The sequence below is a fragment of the Protopterus annectens genome, chromosome 4.part0, assembly GCF_019279795.1.
Source record: "Protopterus annectens isolate FY-2018-M chromosome 4.part0, PAN1.0, whole genome shotgun sequence".
In the NCBI taxonomy this organism is placed as follows: domain Eukaryota; kingdom Metazoa; phylum Chordata; order Ceratodontiformes; family Protopteridae; genus Protopterus; species Protopterus annectens.
The window spans coordinates 757,781,318-757,801,655 of NC_056733.1; the positions used below are offsets into that span (position 1 = coordinate 757,781,318).

General features: G+C 40.4%; 1 protein-coding gene across 2 annotated transcripts in view; it reads right to left on the minus strand.

Annotated features, from left to right (window-relative positions):
- GOLGA3 (golgin A3) overlaps nucleotides 1-20,338 on the minus strand; it is a 1,508,539-nt gene that overhangs the window by 954,194 nt on the left and 534,007 nt on the right. The gene's annotated exons all lie outside the window — the stretch shown is intronic.

Sequence of the window (20,338 nt, forward strand, 5' to 3'; positions counted from 1 at the left end):
ACACAGGAGAGTGAAGAACCTGAGTCACTTCTGCCAGATCTGCCCAGGATCTGAGGAACGGGGAAGGATGGTGGGAAAGGTTGAAGACCAATGAAGCAACAACTCAGATGGAACATTATGATAAGAACAGAATGTTTTTATCTGAAGTTGTTGACTTCATTTTATCTTCCACCTGCGGGACAGAGTCCCCAGCTACATCAGCCCCAGGTGGCCCTCAGGGAAGGATATTCCAAAGCACGGCAGAGCTAAAGGGTGCCCTATGCCTGGGAACAGGCATCCAACTTATAATGGGAAATTAAGGTATGAGAAGACTGCCACATAGCTGCTGAGCAAATATCATCAATATGCACTCTAGACCAGAAGGCAGCAGAGGTAGATACAGGTCTACAGGAATGTACTTTGACCTAATTAATAAGAGGAATGCCTGCTTGGGAGTATGCCAATGTAATACACTGAGATCCAGTTAGCTAAAGTCACTTTAGTGATAGGTCTACCTAGTCTGGAATTAGCAAAGGAGACAAAAAGCTGCTCTGTTTTCCTGAAAGACTTTACGTCAAAGTAAAAATGCAGCTGTCTGTGAACATAGGTTCATAGGCTGGTACTAGGCTAACTGCCTTTGCAGGCCATTCTAAGCCTAGCCACTTACCCCATGTGAGAATCAAACCTTGCACCTTCTATTTGTAAGGCAAACACCTTAACCATTATACCATCCTCCCACCCATCAACTAAATGAAGTTTGTATTCTCCCGTGTTTTGGAAATTGGGAAAAAAGACAGGGAGATTAATCACTTGCTTAATGTTGGCATCTGAAGCAACCTTGGGCATAAAGGCGAAGAGTGACCATCTTTATGGAAAAACAGATAAGGAGGTTTTATGGGTAAAGCGTGAAGTTCTGAAATCCTCTTAGCAGAGGTGATGGCCACTAAGAAGGTTACCTTACAAGACAAGAATTGCAAATCAACTGTGACCACTGGCTCAAAGGTGGCAGAAACCAGAGTGTGTAACACCAAAGTATGGTCCCAAGGATCCTAATCAAAGTAGTAATCAGCAGGATCCTTAATCAGAGGTCAAAGTAAAAGGTGCCCCTTAAAAAGGCTTTACATATTTTAGTGCATGCAAGGAGGAAGAATCTTCACTAATGTGGAAATTAGAAATGGCTACCAACTTCATCTTAACTGTGGAGAAGCTAGCCCCGCTATTAAAGATGTCAGCCAAGAATTCTAGCATAGCTGGAACCAGAGCTGTAAAAGGATCTAACTGGTGTTGTCAAGCCCAAATCATAAATCTCTTGTATTTGCTCAAGTAAATTTTCCTGGTGGAGACTTTATGGGATGCAATCAAAATCTAAATGGAGGACAGCCCAGGAGTTCTAGCCATCATATGAAGTGGAGTAGCCAAGCAGTCAGCTTCAGGCTGAGGACGCTGGGTGTCAGTCCCCCGAAGGGTGGGACAGACGATCTGGGAGGGGCTCGAAAGTCCAGGGTGGACACATGAGGTGAAACCATAAAAAGGGGAACCAAACTTGTCGAGGCCAGGAATGGGCAAGGAAGATGACTTTGCACTTCAACCTCTGAGTTTTCTGGTGGAATTTGGGGATCAAGGGAAGAGCAGGATATGCGTAAAGAAGACCGGGGGCCAAGCATGGACCAGAGCATCTCTGGGAGACTCCCCCTGTGGGGGGGTCAGGGCAAAGTACCCGCTGCACTTAGTGTTGAAAGGAGAGGCGAAGACATTGCAGCAAGGCTAGCCCCATTTCTGAAAGATCATGTTTGCCACTGATGGATTGTGAGGCCACTCGTGAAGCATCAGAATGGTTCTGCTGAGCCTGTCCGGTAGAATGTTAGACTTCCCCGGTGCGTTGCGACAAGAAAGTGTTTGGAAGAGATTGCCCACTCCCACAACCTCATGGCTTCTCCAACATAGGAGATAAGACCTAGTTCCCCCCTGTTTGTTGAGGTACCAGACAACCAAAATGTTGTTCGTCTGGATAGCAACAGTCCCTTGTGGGGAGAGAGGCATGAAGAGCTTGCAATGGACTGCCCTCATCTTGAATGCATTTATATGCAGATTGGTCTCTAGAGAGGACCAGGTGCCTTGGACTGTCTAACCCAGCCAATGCCCCCCCCTCCAGTTGCGAGGCATCTGTGGTCACTGTGGCTTTGGGAGTTTAGGGGAGAAAGGGACGTCCTGAATACAGATCCTGGGAGTGAAACCACTAAAGAAGAGATTCCTTGCAGACTCGAGAAAGTTTGATGGGATAGTCCAGGGATAGCTTGAGGAGGGACCACTGCACCGTTTAAGTACTCTCATATGAAGGCGTGCAAGGGGAAGAAGAGTACTGGTCGACCCCAACGCTCTGAGGACAAGAAAGGCGGGGTGAGGATGATCGGTGAGAATCTGCCTCGCATGCGACTGAAGTGACTGAATTCTGTCTGGGGGTAGAAAGGCCATGCACTGAATTGTGTCCAGTCCAGCTCCTATGAAGTCAATGACCTAGACCGGGTCCAGTCTCGACTTGGAAAAATTTACAGTTATGCCAAAGGCTGCAGCTAGGTGGAGAAGAAAATCCCTGACTTGTAAGAGTTAATGCCTGGTGGGGGCAGTGAGGAGCCAATCGTCCAGGTGAGCTGCGACTACTGCCATCACTTTGGTAAACATCCCAGGGGCTGGGGCAAGTCCAAAGGGAAGTATTCTGAATTTGAAAATGACTGGCTCCCAGCTGGAAGCGGAGAAACCTTCTGGAGCGCTTGTCCATCTTGATGTGGTAATACACGTCCTGAAGGTCTACAAAGCGCATCCAATTGTCCCTTCTGCAGAAATGGCAGAATGGACTAAATCGTGGCCATTCGGAATTTTGTTTTTCCAATTAACTTTAGAGAGGTGAGATCCAGAATAGGTCTGTGGTCTCCCGTTTTCTTTTAGATGCCCAATCCAAACCGGTCTTGGGGGATGGCCTGGATGACTCTTTTCTCCAGGAGCTTTGGGATCTCTGGAGCTGCTGTCTCCCTTTGATAGGGTAGCACATCAGGGAGGTTTTTGGATGGTTTTGGGAATTTGACAGAAAGGAATGGTATAACCTCTGGATATTATCTTGATCACCCAATGATCAGTAGTGATGGATTTCCAGGCTGTTGGGTGAAGGGAGAGATGTCCCCCAACTGCCTACATTGTAGAGCAGTCAGTCAACCCCTCAGGGCTGCTGAAAGGGGCGGTCCGAGCATGAATCTAGGGACCCTTGATTCCTCTGACCCACCCCTCTGCCGCGAAGGCAGCATCTGCCATTTGACTCATTTCCCCCCCTCTGCCTCTGGAGGAAAAGTCTCCTTGCGAGTTCTGGAACCATAGCTTTTTACCGCCACGCTGGTGCCTAGAAAAGGGCTGTTGTGGGGTAGAAAAGTGTATTCCAACAGCAGACAAGAGTCTTTCCATCCTTCTCACACTGGGAGAGAGTGTTGTCCCTGACCATAGGGCCAAAAATGTTGTGATCCATCAATGGGTGCGTTGATAAAGGATGCCTTGAAGGGCTCTGAGAATTTGCAGAGCCTCATCCAGGCATGACACCTAATGGCTACACCCGAACCAGCTGCCCTTGAGAATCCCTCTGCAGCATGCAACAGTAACCTCATGGACGTGCTGGAAATACCATGAAGGGTGGCCATTCTGTAGGAAAAGACCTTCTTGTCCTCTTAAGACATGGACCCCGGGATGGACTCAGATTTTTTTGACACGGTCTCTCTGAAGCCTGATCACATGTGCCAAGTAGTTCAGAGTGCGCAGGTCACTGAAGAATAAACCCACTTACCAAATTGGTCCACAGCCCTGTCCATAGGGTGGATGGAAGAGCTCTCCTGGGTCAGCTCTTTCTTAATGGCAACTGCCACCACCATAGCATCAACCAGGGCACCCTTAGTTCAGTGGAGCTTATCCGCAGGCACGTTAAGAATCTTATCCGGGTACTTGGGTATGGGGTCTACCATTTCCAGTTCCTTTCATGACCTGCTAGAAATCAAGTCAATCAGGGGGTCAAGCAGGGGGGGAACCCAGGCTGTAGAAGTCCCTGTCCCAAAAGCTTCCAGGAACACGGACTCAGAGTAAGGTTTGTGGATGGACCACCTACCTTTCTGTTGCAGGATCTCCACGATGTCTCCAAAGAAGACATCCTCAGGTGGGGATCGGGGGAACCCTCCCCTTCATTCAAATCTATGTCTTCAGTAAGGGATTCTGGAGGGAAATCCAGGTGCCTCCTCTTGCACAAATGCTTCCTGTGCACCTCCTCGGGGGGGATCTTCCTGGGAGGTGTCAGAAGACACGGCGGGCTTCTGCAGGGGAGCCACCTGAAAGCTTCCTGGAACAGGCTGTCCCACTGTGAACAGAGTCGAAGGATGCAGCATGGGCAATTCAGCTGGGAGAGGGGTCGGGTCCGAAGAAAGGACAGTCAAGCATCTCGTAGGAGCTGAGAGAACCCTCTCTACTATTTTGAACCCAGAGGGCAAATGAGACTCTGAGGACAACTCCGTTGAGGCCGGCTCCATCAACACCAAACCCCCATGAGCTCTCACCGTGCTCTCTGTCAAAGGTGGAGTTGAAGCCGAACTATCAAGAGCCGAAGCGCTGAGGGGAAGGGACAGCTCAGAAAAACAGGCTGCTGAAGCCAACTCCTCAGACCAGACTACAAAGCTACAGCTCAGAAGCCAAACTGCTTAGGGTGTGACTGTCAGAATAGAGGTACAGGTACCTTCCAGCGCCGACATTTCGAGACTCTGGGAACCTCTGACCCAAAGGCTCCAATGGATGGATGAAAGAAGGAGAGATGGGCATAAAAACTGGTTGCGAGCCTCCAACTTCAGGGGGAGCCATAGCAGGTAAAACTTTCATCTGAATCTGTGCCTTCAGAAATTTTCTCATAAGCCTAGCCACCTCAAACTTTTAAAGGCTACAGGAGGACCTAGCAGAAGAGGATGTCGACCCCAGCCTGAAATGGTGCCTGGGCAACACCAAAATAGGGGACTTTGATAAGGGACCCGCCGGCTCTGGGGAGAAGACAGGGGATTGGAGCAGAGCAGATGCCGAGGCAGATGGGTGGGCTTTGTGTGGAGGTTTTCCCACAGGAGCAGAGACTTTGTCGGGAGAACGTTTCCACTTGTCCCAATCCTTACCCTTTTCAGACACTTTCTTGATGGGGGTTTGAGCCTGCAAAGTGGATTTCATGGGGGTGGGCAGAAGAAGGGTTAAGACCTTTAGGATTAATTTATTTTTTCTCTCTGTCAGCGCACGCTAGTTAAAGCCCGCACAGACAGAACAGGAGGTATCTATAATGGGCCGCCCCTAAGCAGATAACACACAGAGTGTGGCCATCGGAGGGAGGGAGCTTATGCTCACACTCTGTGCATTTTCTCAAGCCTGCTGGATTAGAATCAGCCATAGTAGGAAGAAAGAGAGGAAAGGAAGAAGGAAGTAGAGATAGAAAGACCTAAGCTACCAGCCCTCTAAAATACCAGTCAATTATAAAACCTTCTTTTTTTTTTTAAACAGGTAGGAAAGTAAGGGACAGTAAAAGGAAAGAGAAAATATTCAAAATGAGTAAACTTACAACACCCAAAAAATCGCTTAGATACCCTGAAGGGAGCTAAACGACTGAGCCGACAGCTGTTCAAGCAAGTGGCAAACGAGATCTGAAGAATGGAGGGAGAGTGAGGCATTGTGGGTAGGAGAGAAGGAGCTCAGCTTTCGGCTCCAAGGCTGGAGTATTCGGCAGAGTCTGATCAGAGGATGGATCCAAATTCTACAGGTTGAAGATGAAATGAAGTCAACAACTTCAGATCTAATATTCAAATTGCTTAAAAGGAGATAAAAGAAAATAGAACAGCAATTAAAATATGAACAAATGGCACAGAAATTGTCTGAACTCAAGGACAGTTTATGCAGTACAAGAACAAATTTAAGGGAAAGACTATAAAAACTTTATGAGAAAATCGCTCAGGACATGAAGTGATCTTTCTGCTGGTAATATTAAAACAGAAACGATATAAGATAGAAAACTCACTTTATTTTTAACCAAAAAACAAAGCTTTTGGGAGTATCCCCTTCCTCAGTGTTGATTAATACATTTCTAATTAAAAATGAACACATTATACAAAAAACGGACAAATACCACATGACACAGCCAATCTATAAAAAACAATACATAAAAAGTCCAATCATAGTATTAAAGCTGTAGGACTATTTTAAAACTCTTATTAAAAAAAATATATTTTCAAAAAGACCTATAAAATATGTTTATACTACATATAAAACAACTGAACACTAATTTATTACCAAAACTTTATGTAAAGAACAGTGTAAATAAATTAAATATGCTTAATGATACTGTTTTTGCTTAAATTCCAGCATTGGCTTAATAGTGACCATATTATTCAGCCCAGGTTTTTTGTCTGCATTTAGCCTGACTATCCATTTATATTCAGCGATATCTAATTTATTAATTATATCACCTAATCTTAGACTTCTCTCTATTATCTGTAGAATTTTAAATTTAAAAGTATGTTTTTCATTCGCATCATACCTATGTAAAACTAAAGCATTCGTGAGAATATGTCTTCTCATTTCTGATTTATGTTCTATGATCCTATCTTTTAAGGATCAGGAGCATTTGCCAACGTAAAACCCTGGGCATTGTGTGCACGTAGCTAAATATACAACAAAGGCAGTTTTACATGTTGCTTGGCATCGTATATCAAATTTAATTTCACTTTGTGGGTATATAAACATTTTCTCACTACAAATGTCATTACAACAGTTACATGAAAAACAAGGAATTGTACCCATTTTAGTTTCTATAGCTGATGGTACTAAATTCATTGCAAAATCCTTATAGCATAACCTCCTCTTTAAATTCAACATATTCCTATGTGAGAACCTCGGGGTAGTTCCCAAAAGTTTTTCAATTCAGGCTGAGCCATAAGTATACGCCAATTTTTTCCAATTATCTGTTTTAACATACCTCGTTAAGTTATTGCATGTCAAAACATATCTTATAGCATTATGTGGCATATCATGTTGATTTTCTTGATAAGCCTCATCACTGAAAAATGGCCTCGCATAATCACCCCTTTTACTTAATACATCTTCCTTTATTTCTTCAACCTGTATTTTCCTATAACCTCTATTGTAAAAATCATTGCAAGCAAGTTCCATCTGCTGTTTACACTTATTGAAATCAGTGTTAAGCCTGCTGATACGCAACAGTTGGCTCTTCACTATCCCACGAAACATGTGGCGTGCATGCATACTATTAGCATGTGTATACCTGTTTTTTAGGTTGGCTGTGTCATGTGGTATTTGTCTGTTTGTTATATAATGTGTTCATTTTTAATTAGAAATGTATTAATCAACACTAAAGAAGGGATACTCCCGAAAGCTTTGTTTTTTGGTTAAAAATAAAGTGAGTTTTCTATCTTATGTCGTTTTTGGATGTTATACTGGCTCCGAATAGAGAAGATTAAAACCGTGGTTGGAATATATATGTTTATCAGTGATATTCTTTTTTGACCAAGGTTGCTCATCTTTTTATTCGAACTAAGGACAATCCATATGATGACACAGCCACAGCCAACTCAACTACAAAACATACAGTATATGAACAATGAAAAAAGTACTAAGAAATCGTTGCGTGACTTGATAAATCAAGTAGACAATCCACTAATTTCTCAAATAACAGGTGGTAAGAGTTTTGGTGTTGAAACCTTTCCTGTGAGAAATTAACAATTAAGTAAGATATTGGTTCAATTGGAAAGAAAAACACAAGCTTTTAAAAAACATCAATGGCAACGCTTGAGTTTCAATGCATACCTTGAATTCAATATAGTCCCTAGGGGACTTCGTATATTGAAAATGCCGGCATATGCCAATACTTATCCTGAACTTTTAAAGACATGGCAACAGTTAAATCTAAAATTGAGCAAAGAATACATGCAATTGATGAATGATTTCTTTGTGCCTATAGAAAAGGAACTATCAGATGAAATCATAAAATTGGAAAATGAGTTGTTAAGTTCAAATGATTTTGTGCATGTATCTGGTGCCTACCAATTAATGATTAATAGAATGAACTTGCTTGACAACAAACTACAAGCAGCCAAACAGCATAAATTATTGAGACACAAATGATTTTAAGCTCGGCCATATTTTTTCTTGGCCGAGAACTAATAATGCTGCTAAGCCACCTTTGTATAAAGAAAATAGGAACAGAATGGATGTGCTTGATGATTTTGAAATTCAAAATGTCCCACCTGTGTGTGATGGACAGGTTCACACACAGCTTGGATCCAGTAATGGAGAGACCAATGACGTAGAAGGAAGTACGCAAAGTCTTACCTGTGCAGAAGGTATATCCACTCAGCAGCAGACTGCAATGGCCACGCCCACAGCAGCAGACTCCTCAAAGTTCCATGAGCGAAGGGCGGAAAGTATAGCTGTTAAATCCGATAAACAGGTGAAGCAAAATGAGGTTTTTTTAAACCTTACAAAGCCCATAGTTCCAAATCTACCCGAAAAGGTGGATACAAGGAACCAAACACAATCGAGGGGCCGTTCGCAACAACGATTCAATTTGAGCATAGGCAAAAGAAGAACAGCAGTTCTCTGCCGAGCAGCAAACAGGTGCGCAAATGACTGGTAAGCTGAACTCACCAGTTGTTAATTTATCTTCACTGACTCTGACCACCGATATGGAAAGACTTTTAGATAAAGGCCTACAGTTCATTGTAAGTGGCAATGATACTGTGGTGGAAGCCTTGAGTGACTTAAAGATGTTTATACGAAATATTAGTTTGAAAATGTGTTTTAAAGACGTGGATAGAGGTACGCAAGTGAAGTTAAAGAAAAAGAGTGTATTTATACCTAACAATTTCCCTATATTAAATGCCTTTAGTTCTGCTTGTGCAGAAGAGATAAGGCAATTATATGATGATGTACTTAGACATAAAATAAAAATATATATACACATAATACAACCTATAATGAAAATGAGGCTTATAAATTGCTGCTTTCTAACAAAGATATCATAATCAAGCAAGCCGATAAGGGTGGTGCCACTGTAATCTTTGATAGAATGAAATATTTGGAATCTATGCATAATTTTTTAGATGATGAACAAACATTTAAGGAAATAACTATGGTTGATGTTAAAAAAACTATTAGTGATGTGAATATGTTCATATATGATTTACAAGTACAAGGTGATATTGATTTAGATACATTTAATTATTTTACAGTTTCAACACCAGTTATTCCAGTCCTTTATGGTATCCTTAAATGACATAAGTCACTTACATCACCACCGATGAGACCCATTGTATCAGGACGGGGCTGGGTAACGGAACCTTGTCCATTTATATTCAAGAAAAACTTAGCAAATATTTGTTTACTTGCCCTAGTTATATAAAGGATACCGGTGACTTTTTGATAAAAGTATATCAGTGGAACATTAATAATAACGAGTTTGAATATTTAATGGTGACCATGGATATATCATCTTTATTCACGGTTATACCTAATAATTATAGAATTGATGCTGTACGCAGTTTTTTATGCGAAAATACTGGTAATAAAGGCAGGGAAACTGAAATACTATGTAGCATATTAGAAGTAATTTTGGAAAAGAATATTTTCATATTCAACAAAATACTATTTACAAACCTCTGGCGTAGCCATGGGTACTCCCATGGCTAATACATATGCTAATATAGTATTAAGTCAATGGGAGAAAACGTATTTATATGGTGATAAAAACTTGTATAGAAATAATGTTTTATTTTATCATCGTTTTGTAGAGGATTGTTTTCTCCTATGGAAAGGAACACACGATCAGTTAATGGATTTTATTACCTATTTAAATAATACAACTGACTTCTTAAAGTTCACTATATGTTCATCTAATGTTGAAATTACATTTTTGGATGTGATAATACATAAAAATGACAATAATACACTAGAAACATCGATGTTTCAAAAGAAAATACAGGTCAACAGATATACACATGCTAATAGTATGCATGCAAGCCACGTGTTTCATGGGATAGTGAAGAGCCAGCTGTTACGTATCAGCAGGCTTAACACTGATTTCAATAAGTGTAAACAGCAGATGGAACTTGCAATGATTTTTACAATAGAGGTTATAGGAAAATACAGGTTGAAGAAATAAAGGAAGATATATTAAATAAAACGGGTGATTATGCGAGGCCATTTTTCAGTGATGAGGCTTATCAAGAAAATCAACATGATATGTCACATAATGTTATAAGATATGTTTTGACATACAATAACTTAATGAGGTACATTAAACAGATAACTGGAAAAAATTGGCATATACTTATGGCTCAACCTGAATTAAATAAACTTTTGGGAACTACCCCAAAGTTCTCACATAGGAATATGTTGAATTTAAAGAGAAGGTTATGCTATAAAGATTTTGCAATGAATTTAGTACCATCAGCTATAGCAACTAAAATGGGTACATTGATGTGCTGAGTATGAATAACTGCTCGTAAGACAAGGATATGAACACGATTTATTAAAGAACAATAACAACTCCTGGTTTAGCGCTTTCGACTGAATAACAGTCTTCCTCAGAACAATAAAATGCTAAAACCCTTTCATATTTATACACATCCATTAATTGCATAATGATATAATTGATAACAAAAGTCCGCCAAAAAAATTAAAGGGACAAACCATTATTTTCATGCATTATTCACTAATATAGCAACCAATAAAATATTCTACTCTAAAAAGCATGTATAAGTAGGAAAATATGTATATACAAGTTATATATATAAATATATGAATTAAAAATCACTAAAAATTATGCATATAAAAAATTTTTTGTGCATATATAAACAATACTACAGCCAATAAATATAATCATATCTACCCTCTCAAACATATGTGTTCAGATTGTAAGTGGACATATAAAAATAAGAATAAATATGGTATGATACCACATACCAGTTGCATACTAATAAATGTATTCTAAAATATCTAATAAAGCTGATGGAAAAATGTTGATAGAAAAATATGTATTAAGCTAAAGCTAAAAAAGGTTTAATACTGATAAAATCATTGAGGCCAGGCGGTCTCGTAGAATCAGTTAAAATTTGCCATTTGCTCTCCAATTGTGCCAATCTCATTTTCCAGTTGCCTCCAAAGGGTGTATCAGTCACTTGATCAATAATAGAAAAAAAAAGTTGTGGTCTTCACCCTTTTCTAATATGTGCCTATATAAAGCATTTTTAGTATCACATTTACCTATTTTATATAGGTGTTCATAAATGCGTTTTTTCAGCTGCCTTTCCGTCTTCCCTATATAATGTGCATTGCATTTTGTACATATAGCAATGTAGACCACCTGCTTGGTATAACAATTACCTGTCCTACATTTGATGATGGTATGACATATATCATCCAGTTTAATAACCTTACCCAAATTAATGTATTTACATTGGCGGCACCTTCCACATTTGGATGTGCCTTTGAATATATCATTTACTTGATTATTGTGACTAGCTCTCACTAATAACTTCTTCAAATTGGGAGCTGTCTTAAATACACATCTAGGTTTGGTTCCTAATATTTCATCCAAATCCATGATGGTTAATGTCTTCCAATATCTCTCTAAAATTTCCTTTATAATGTAGGTACTAGGAGTATAAGTAAGTATGCACACCCTTCCAGATATGTCTCTGTCAAGACATATCTGTTGCTCCAGTTTGTAACAACCTAACAAAGGTTTGTACTTGATTCCCCATTCATTGTGCACATAATTGATTACATCCATAAAGTACAGTTTTGTACCTACCATAAATGTAGATGTTCGAGGATCCACATTGCTGCAGTCCTAACCATTGGGTAAGTCCGCTGTCCCAGTCGGCCCGAATACCAAAGTATATGGCTGACGTCGGTCAAGGCGCATTAGTCTGACGTCAGGACGTCAGGGTACTAATGCGCATGACCGACGTCATATCCTCAGTCTTTTCTTGCCCCAGATGTCAGAAGACCCTAAAAAGACAAGGCCAAAACCAAAAACACCAAACACTCCTGCACCAAAAATATGTACAATATATACAAAATTACAAGAGTATAACCTCACCCACACAACCACCCCTAAACACAGAGGGAAGGAGGGAGGGTAAATTGGACTGCAGCAATGTGGATCCTCGAACATCTACATTTATGGTAGGTACAAAACTGTACTATGTTCTTCATTCCACATTGCTGCAGTCCTAACCATTGGGTAGAATCCCAAAGCAGAGGTAAGGGAGGCTGGCAAATCATAAGGAAGCAGGAGCTGTCAACATGCCTTGCAAAATAGCTGTGGCAAAACCAGCCCTAGATTTAGAGTAGAGAGGAAGGTGGTAATGCTTAGAGAAAGTATGCACTGAACTCCAAGTAGCTGCCTCCAAAATATCCTTAGTTGCCACCCCTTAGAAATGCTGTTGAAGTGGCAGTAGCCCTAGTGGAATGAGGCCTAATCCCAGCTGGAATCTCCTTGCCATGATGGGAATAACAAAATGCAATGCAAAACCCAATCCACTTAGAAATAGTTTGTTTTGACACAGGCTTGCCCTGAGAACTCAAAGCAAAAGAAACAAACAACTGCTGAGACTGCCTAAAATCCTTGGTCCTGCTTAAATAATAACGCAACTGCCTGTGTACATCTAAAGTGTGCAAAATCTTTTCCCCCTTATTTTGGGGATCTGCATAGAAAGTAGGCAAATGAATAGTTTGGTTTAAAGCCACACTAGAAACCACCTTAGGCATAAAAGAAGGATTAGTACGTAATGATACCCTATCCTTATGGAAAATCAAAAAAAGGCTCTACCGCCATAAGGGCCTGCAATTCAGAAACCCTTCTTGCAGAAGTAATGGCCAACAAAAAAGCAGTCTTTCATGACAAGTATTTCAATTCAGCAGTAGCCGCGGGCTCAAAAGGTTGTAGAGTAAGTTTCTCCAACACAAAATTGAGATCCCAAGCAGGAGTAGGAGCTCTACGTGGGGGTCTTATATTCTTTGCCCCTCTAAGAAATTGCTTGAACAAAGGATGCGAAAACAATGGTGGGTCACAATCATAGTGAGCTGAAATTGCTGCAGCATGAATCTTAATAGAAGAGAAAGATAAACCTTTGTCCAATAACTCAGTAAGATATTGAAGAGCCACACTCAAATTAGGCTCAGAAATCTCCAAATTCTTTGCTGCACTCCAAAATAAAAATCTCTTCCATTTTTCTGTACACTTTCCTTGTACTAGGTCTTCTGGCTTCCATAATCACATTTAAAACTTGTTGAGGAAGTTGAGACCTGCTGTGTTTCAAAACAGAATATGCCAGGCTGTTAGATGAAGAGAGTGAAGCTTGACATTGAGCAGGTGACCGTCCCTCTGAGACAACAGGTGTGGAATCAAAGGTAAAGGCCATGGAGGCTTCCTTACCAGACTCCTCAGTAATGGGTACCAGTGTTGCCGAGGCCAATCTGGAGCTATTAAAATCATCCTTGGCTTGTCTTGTCTGACCTTTAGGAGCACCTTTGGGAGTAGAGGCAGAGGTGGAAAGGCATACACATGAAGATTTTTCCAACTGAAAGAAAGAGCATCCACTTTCCAAGCTGTGTGATGAAACCTCTTTGTGCAAAACTTTGGCAGCTGGTGGTTTAGTGGAGAAGCGAACAGATCTATGTCTGGAGTTCCCCATGACACTGTCAATTTCGAAATACATGAAGATCCAGTTTCCACTCGTGGGGATCCATGATTTGTCTGCTTAACACATCTGCTAAGGAGTTCTGTGCTCCTGGCAGCAACCTTGCCTGTAGGGTTAGTTGCAGGCTGAGCGCAGTCTCCCATAAAATCATTGCTTGCCTGCACAACGGGTAAGAATGTGTTCCCCTTGTTTGTTGATGTACCACATGACAGTTGTGTTGTCTGTTAGAATCAACACCTGCCCTGGAAGAAGTAACTCCTTGAAAGCCATTAATGCAAACTGGACTGCTAACATCTCCTTCATGTTGATATGTAGATGCTGTAGTCTGGCAGGCCACTTGTCTTGTATCCACTTTCCATTTAGATGAGCTCCCAAGCAATGTCTGAGGCATCTGTCGTTAGAATCTGACTGCCTCTGGCCGGGTCACAGAGAGTCCCTTGTTTAGGTGACATTCCTGAGCCCACCACAAAAATTCCTGTTGAATGCAAGGTATTATTTGAATGACAGTGTCCAAATCCTGGCAGTGCTGTGTCCATACATTTCTGAGATACCATTGCAGCTTCCTCATATGCAGTTTGGCATTGGGAAGCACCAGAATACAAGATGCTATGAACCCTAAGGCTTGAAGGACTGTCCTTGCAGTCAGCCTGGACTGAAGAGATAGTTGATGGAAGTAAATGGAAAGATTCTTTTGTTTGTCCGGGGTTAAAAAGGCCATCTGGGCTGCTGTATTCAGTCTCACACCCAGAAAGCACATGTCTTGAGAGGGTACTAGACTGGACTTTATTTCGTTCACAGAATACCCTAGGCATCTTAGCACTGCTATCACATATTCCAAATGCTGTAAAAGGTCATCCTTTTCTTGAGCCAGAATCAGGCAGTCGTCCAAGTAAGGATAGATTTGAATTCCTTTTAGCCTGAAGTAAGCTATCACTGGAGCCAGAACCTTTGTGAATACTCTGGGCGCAGTAGATAAGCCAAAGGGCAATGCAGAGAACTGATAATGGGAATTTCTAGCTCGAAAACGCAGATACTTCCTGCAACTTAGTCTGATAGGCACATGAAGGTAAGCCTCCTTGAGATCTAAAGTTACCATCCAGTCATCTTTGCCCAGCAGAGGTAAAAGCTGTTGTAACGTCAACATTTTGAACTTGGGAATGTCCAGATAAGTGTTGAGGATAGATAAATCCAAAATTGGTCTCCATGTGTTCCCCTTCTTTGGTACTAGGAACAGGCGAGAATAAAATCCTAGGCCCCTTTCTGGCGCAGGAACTGGCTGAATGGCCCCTATTTGGAGTAACAGAGAAATTTGCTTGTGAGCCTCTTTTCTTTGTAGAGGAGGAATGTCTGGCATGCCTTTGAAAGGAGGCAAGGTATGGAAATAAAACCTGTAACCGTGGTGAATGATATCCAAAACCCATCTGTCTTGGGTAATTAAATCCCAATTTTCTTTGAAAAGAGCCAACCTTCCTCCCAAAGGTGCTGCCAGACGAGAACGTACTGGCAGCTGAAAAGGCAGGTCATTGGGTCTGTTTACGAAAGGACTGACCCCTGCCCTCACCAGAAGTCTGAGCAGGTGAACTCCCTGTTCTAGGCCTAAAGAACCTTGAGCTCTGCCCCTACCACGCCTAGACCTACCCCTAGACTGGGAATCATAAGCAGGATATGTCCATCCCTTAGTAGGCCAATTTCTACTAAACTTGGAGGCTGCACCTGCAAAAATCTTTAACAGTTTGCATAGACTTAGCCTTGTCCTCCATTTTCTTTAAAACTGCTTCCACAGGCGAACCAAACAACACGTCAGACTGTAAAGGAGCATCCAAAATCCGTGTCTTAACATGCTCAGCTAAATTCTGATCCCTCAACCAGGCGTGCCTCGAAGAACAGAACCAGTGGCAGCCACCCTCGAGGAGGCCTGCACAGCATCAAAACCACATTGCAAGGAATGCTTACCCACCTGTTCAGACACATGAACTAAATCCTGCAACTCTTTACACTCAATACCTTCCGCCAGAGCATCCACCTTAGACTTCAATTGTGAAAGGAGATAATTTTGATATTTTAACATGTGAAACTGGCAATTCAACCGCCTCATGGCTAAAGTGGAAGAAGTATACACTTTCTTTCCCCATCTATCCAAAGCCCTTGCCTCTTTATCAGGAGGAACAGGATTTTTAACAACAGAAGCCTTAACACCTTTAGGCCCCTGAGAGACAGTTTCCGGGTCTGCCCTAGGACTCTTAAAAAGATACTTATGAGCTTCAGGCACCCTATAGTACCTATCCGGTTTAACTGGGGCAGGAGGCAAAGAATCAGGGTTCAGGGAAGCCTCTGCAAAACATCTTCCACCACATTCAGAACAGGAGGTATAGCTAAAGGCCTATGCTGGGGTAAAACAAGAATTCCCTAAGCCTCTTCCTGGAATCAGAGAAATCTTGACCTTCCCATTTAAAATGCTCCCTCATGGAATGCAGAGTCTCTGAAAACGAAAAATCCTCAGGAGGAGAAGCTGAAGGAGTAGAATCATCCACATCAGAATCAGAATAAGGAGGATACTCCTGCAAGTCTTCAGCCGAAGACTCAGAAGCCTCCGAACACTGCTCAAAACTCTCAAACTCAGGTTCCACCCTAGGCCTCTTATCAGGAGGGGGCATAGAACCTCTAATCATAGTAATCAAATCCTCTGCCATTTTAAGCATATGTTTCCTAGGCAAAGATCCTGAAAAGCTAGGAGAAACCCCCACTGAAGTTAAACCTGGCCTGCCTCTCAAAGAAGCCTTGGAAACAGAAGGGGAGGCTCTAACCACCTTAGGAAGAGAGGGAAGAACAGCCACCTGAGAAGCCCCTTCAGCCTGGCCTACCTCCAGAGAGGACACATCCTGTAACAGTAAAGTCTCCCCCTGAGACTCCAAAGAAACTCCTGGCAGAACATCCGGCTCCACTGAGCCTTCTAAAGAACCGATGTCCGGGACTGTCGGTTCTTCCACTCTAGGCTTTGCTGCTTTGTCCTTGCGCTTTTTGGACGAAGCGGGCGTCGGAGCATCCGACGGCATTTTATAACTACAACGCTTCCCAAAAACTAACCTGGCACAGTCTAACCTTCTCTTAATAGTGCGTTTGTTAAATCTAGCACAAGAGCGGCATCCAACAACGTCGTGCTCAGGCCCTAAACAAGGTATACACAAAGTATGGTAATCCCTATGAGGTATCTGTTTCCCACAAGAAATACAGTTATTCACTTTTTCTGACATCCGGTTAAATACTGAGGCAAGAAAAAACCAAAAATGTATTTCAGGGTGGAAGATTTCACCCAGCATGGAATGTACAAAAACAATGGCACAGGACGTAAACTCGCTTGTCAAGACAAAACCAGCCACCCTTCTTATCAATACATATGATATAAACCTGGTAGATTGTAGAAATAACAATGGAGACACTGATGTTAAAAGCCCGAGTGAGGCAATAGAGATTAATAAGGTACAAAGACCGAAAATTATATTATATGAAGGATTTAAGGTATTTAATTACACAGACATTGAGATAGATATTTCTTGGGCCAAACTTTTAAGCAAAGGGATGAAGTTTATACCCATGACAGGGTGGGATTTGGTAGACAACATTAAGGAGGTCAAAATGTATTGTAGGAAGCTCAATTTAGCTGTACAATTTGATAAAGCCAACAACGACGACAAAAACAAGGATAGCAACATAGGGGGTAAAAGGATAGCTGGAACTGACCTTATTAAAAAAAGTGCTTATATACCCATTTCTAATCCACATGTACATAATTTTGAGCAATCGGTATGTAATGACATTTATTGGACACATAACAAGATGAAAATCCATGGTAATGGTATAGCAGATAATTTGACTTTAATGGAAAGAAAAAGTTTACAGGATATTTTGAATAACAGAGAAATCAGGGTAATGAAACCCGACAAAGGAGGTGGAGCCGTGATATATTATACTAATGAATACTATCAGGAAATACATGAGATTTTATATAATTCGGGTAATTATGAAAATATTTCATTGAATCAAATTAACATAGGACATAAGCGTATAGACCTTATTATAGAAGAATATCTTATTGATAATAGAATATCCAATGATACATATTCCTACTTGAAAACAGATTATCCTGTGCTGTCTAAGTTGGTTGGTATACCCAAGGTGCACAAATCTATTGAGCATCCACCATTTCGTCCGATTGTTTCAGGATCCAGGTCCAAAACTTTCAATATTGGGAAATTGATCGATAGATGGCTCAAGAAAGTGTATGATAATATTCCCCATATCATGAAGGACTCCTGGAGATTTTTGGGGGAAATAACCAACGATAAATGGAGTCCAAATTTAATATTCTTGACTGTAGATGTCATTGATCTATTCTCCAGTATACCGAAGGATGAGGGTCTGGAGTGCTTTGAAAGAAGTTTGAAAAAATACACTGATTTTTCATGGGGAAAAGTTGTTTAATTTGTGACATGATGTCATTAGTATTAGACTATAACTATATTTCATTTCAAGGGGAGTTCTTTAGACAGACCAAGGGAGTAGCTATGGGAGCAGCGTGCGCTCCCATTTTTGCAAACTTGGTGATGGCGGATTGGGAATCCGAACACGTGTTTAAGAGCGAATTTTTTCAAGATATAGCTTTATACGTTAGATATTTGGATGACATCTTTATTTTGTGGAATGCATCAGTGGAAAGATTACATAAATTTATGTTGTACCTTAATAATACAGTAGATTTTCTAAAATTTACCCATAATTATAGTTATAAAGAAATTTCATTTTTAGATGTATTATTGAGTCATGATTTATGTGGATTTACTTCTAGAATTTATAGGAAACCCACATTTTCGAACGATTACGTTCATTATAGTAGTAATCACCCTCCATATGTTTTTAAAAATGTTATCAAAGGACAATGCATACGTGCAGCGAGAATGTCATCCCATAAACAGATCTTGGATATTGAATTAAATGTCATCAAGGATATGTTTATCAGCAGAGCATACCCCGAAAAGATGGTTATGGATGTAATCAATTATGTGCACAATGAATGGGGAATCAAGTACAAACCTTTGTTAGGTTGTTACAAACTGGAGCAACAGATATGTCTTGACAGAGACATATCTGGAAGGGTGTGCATACTTACTTATACTCCTAGTACCTACATTATAAAGGAAATTTTAGAGAGATATTGGAAGACATTAACCATCATGGATTTGGATGAAATATTAGGAACCAAACCTAGATGTGTATTTAAGACAGCTCCCAATTTGAAGAAGTTATTAGTGAGAGCTAGTCACAATAATCAAGTAAATGATATATTCAAAGGCACATCCAAATGTGGAAGGTGCCGCCAATGTAAATACATTAATTTGGGTAAGGTTATTAAACTGGATGATATATGTCATACCATCATCAAATGTAGGACAGGTAATTGTTATACCAAGCAGGTGGTCTACATTGCTATATGTACAAAATGCAATGCACATTATATAGGGAAGACGGAAAGGCAGCTGAAAAAACGCATTTATGAACACCTATATAAAATAGGTAAATGTGATACTAAAAATGCGTTATATAGGCACATATTAGAAAAGGGTGAAGACCACAACTTTGTTTTTTCTATTATTGATCAAGTAACTGATACACCCTTTGGAGGCAACTGGAAAATGAGATTGGCACAATTGGAGAGCAAATGGCAAATTTTAACTGATTCTACGAGACCGCCTGGCCTCAATGATTTTATCAGTATTAAACCTTTTTTAGCTTTAGCTTAATACATATTTTTCTATCAACATTTTTCCATCAGCTTTATTAGATATTTTAGAATACATTTATTAGTATGCAACTGGTATGTGGTATCATACCATATTTATTCTCATTTTTATATGTCCACTTACAATCTGAACACATATGTTTGAGAGGGTAGATATGATTATATTTATTGGCTGTAGTATTGTTTATATATGCACAAAAAATATTTTTATATGCATAAATTTTAGTGATTTTTAATTCATATATTTATAGCTTGTATATTCATATTTTCCTACATATACATGTTTTTTTAGAGTAGAATATTTTATTGGTTGCTATATTAGTGAATAATGTATGAAAATAATGGTTTGTCTCTTTAATTTTTTTTGGCGGACTTTTGTTATTAATTATATCATTATGTAATTAATGGAAGTGTATAAATATGAAAGGGTTTTAGCATTTTATTGTTCTGAGGAAGACTGTTATTCAGTCGAAAGCGCTAAACCAGGAGTTGTTATTGTTCTTTAATAAATCGTGTTCATATCCTTGTCGTACGAGCAGTTATTCATACTCAGCACATCATTTTCGTTCTTGTGTTGTTCGGTGCTTGCTAAAATGGGTACATTTCCTTCTTTTTCATGTTGCTGTTTTAATGACATTTGTAGTGAGAAAATGTTTATACACCCACAAAGTAAAATTAAATTTGATATACGATGCCAAGCAACATGTAAAACTGCCTTTGTTGTATATTTAGCTACGTGCACACAATGCCCAGGGTTTTACGTTGGCAAATGCTCACGATCTTTAAAAGATAGGAT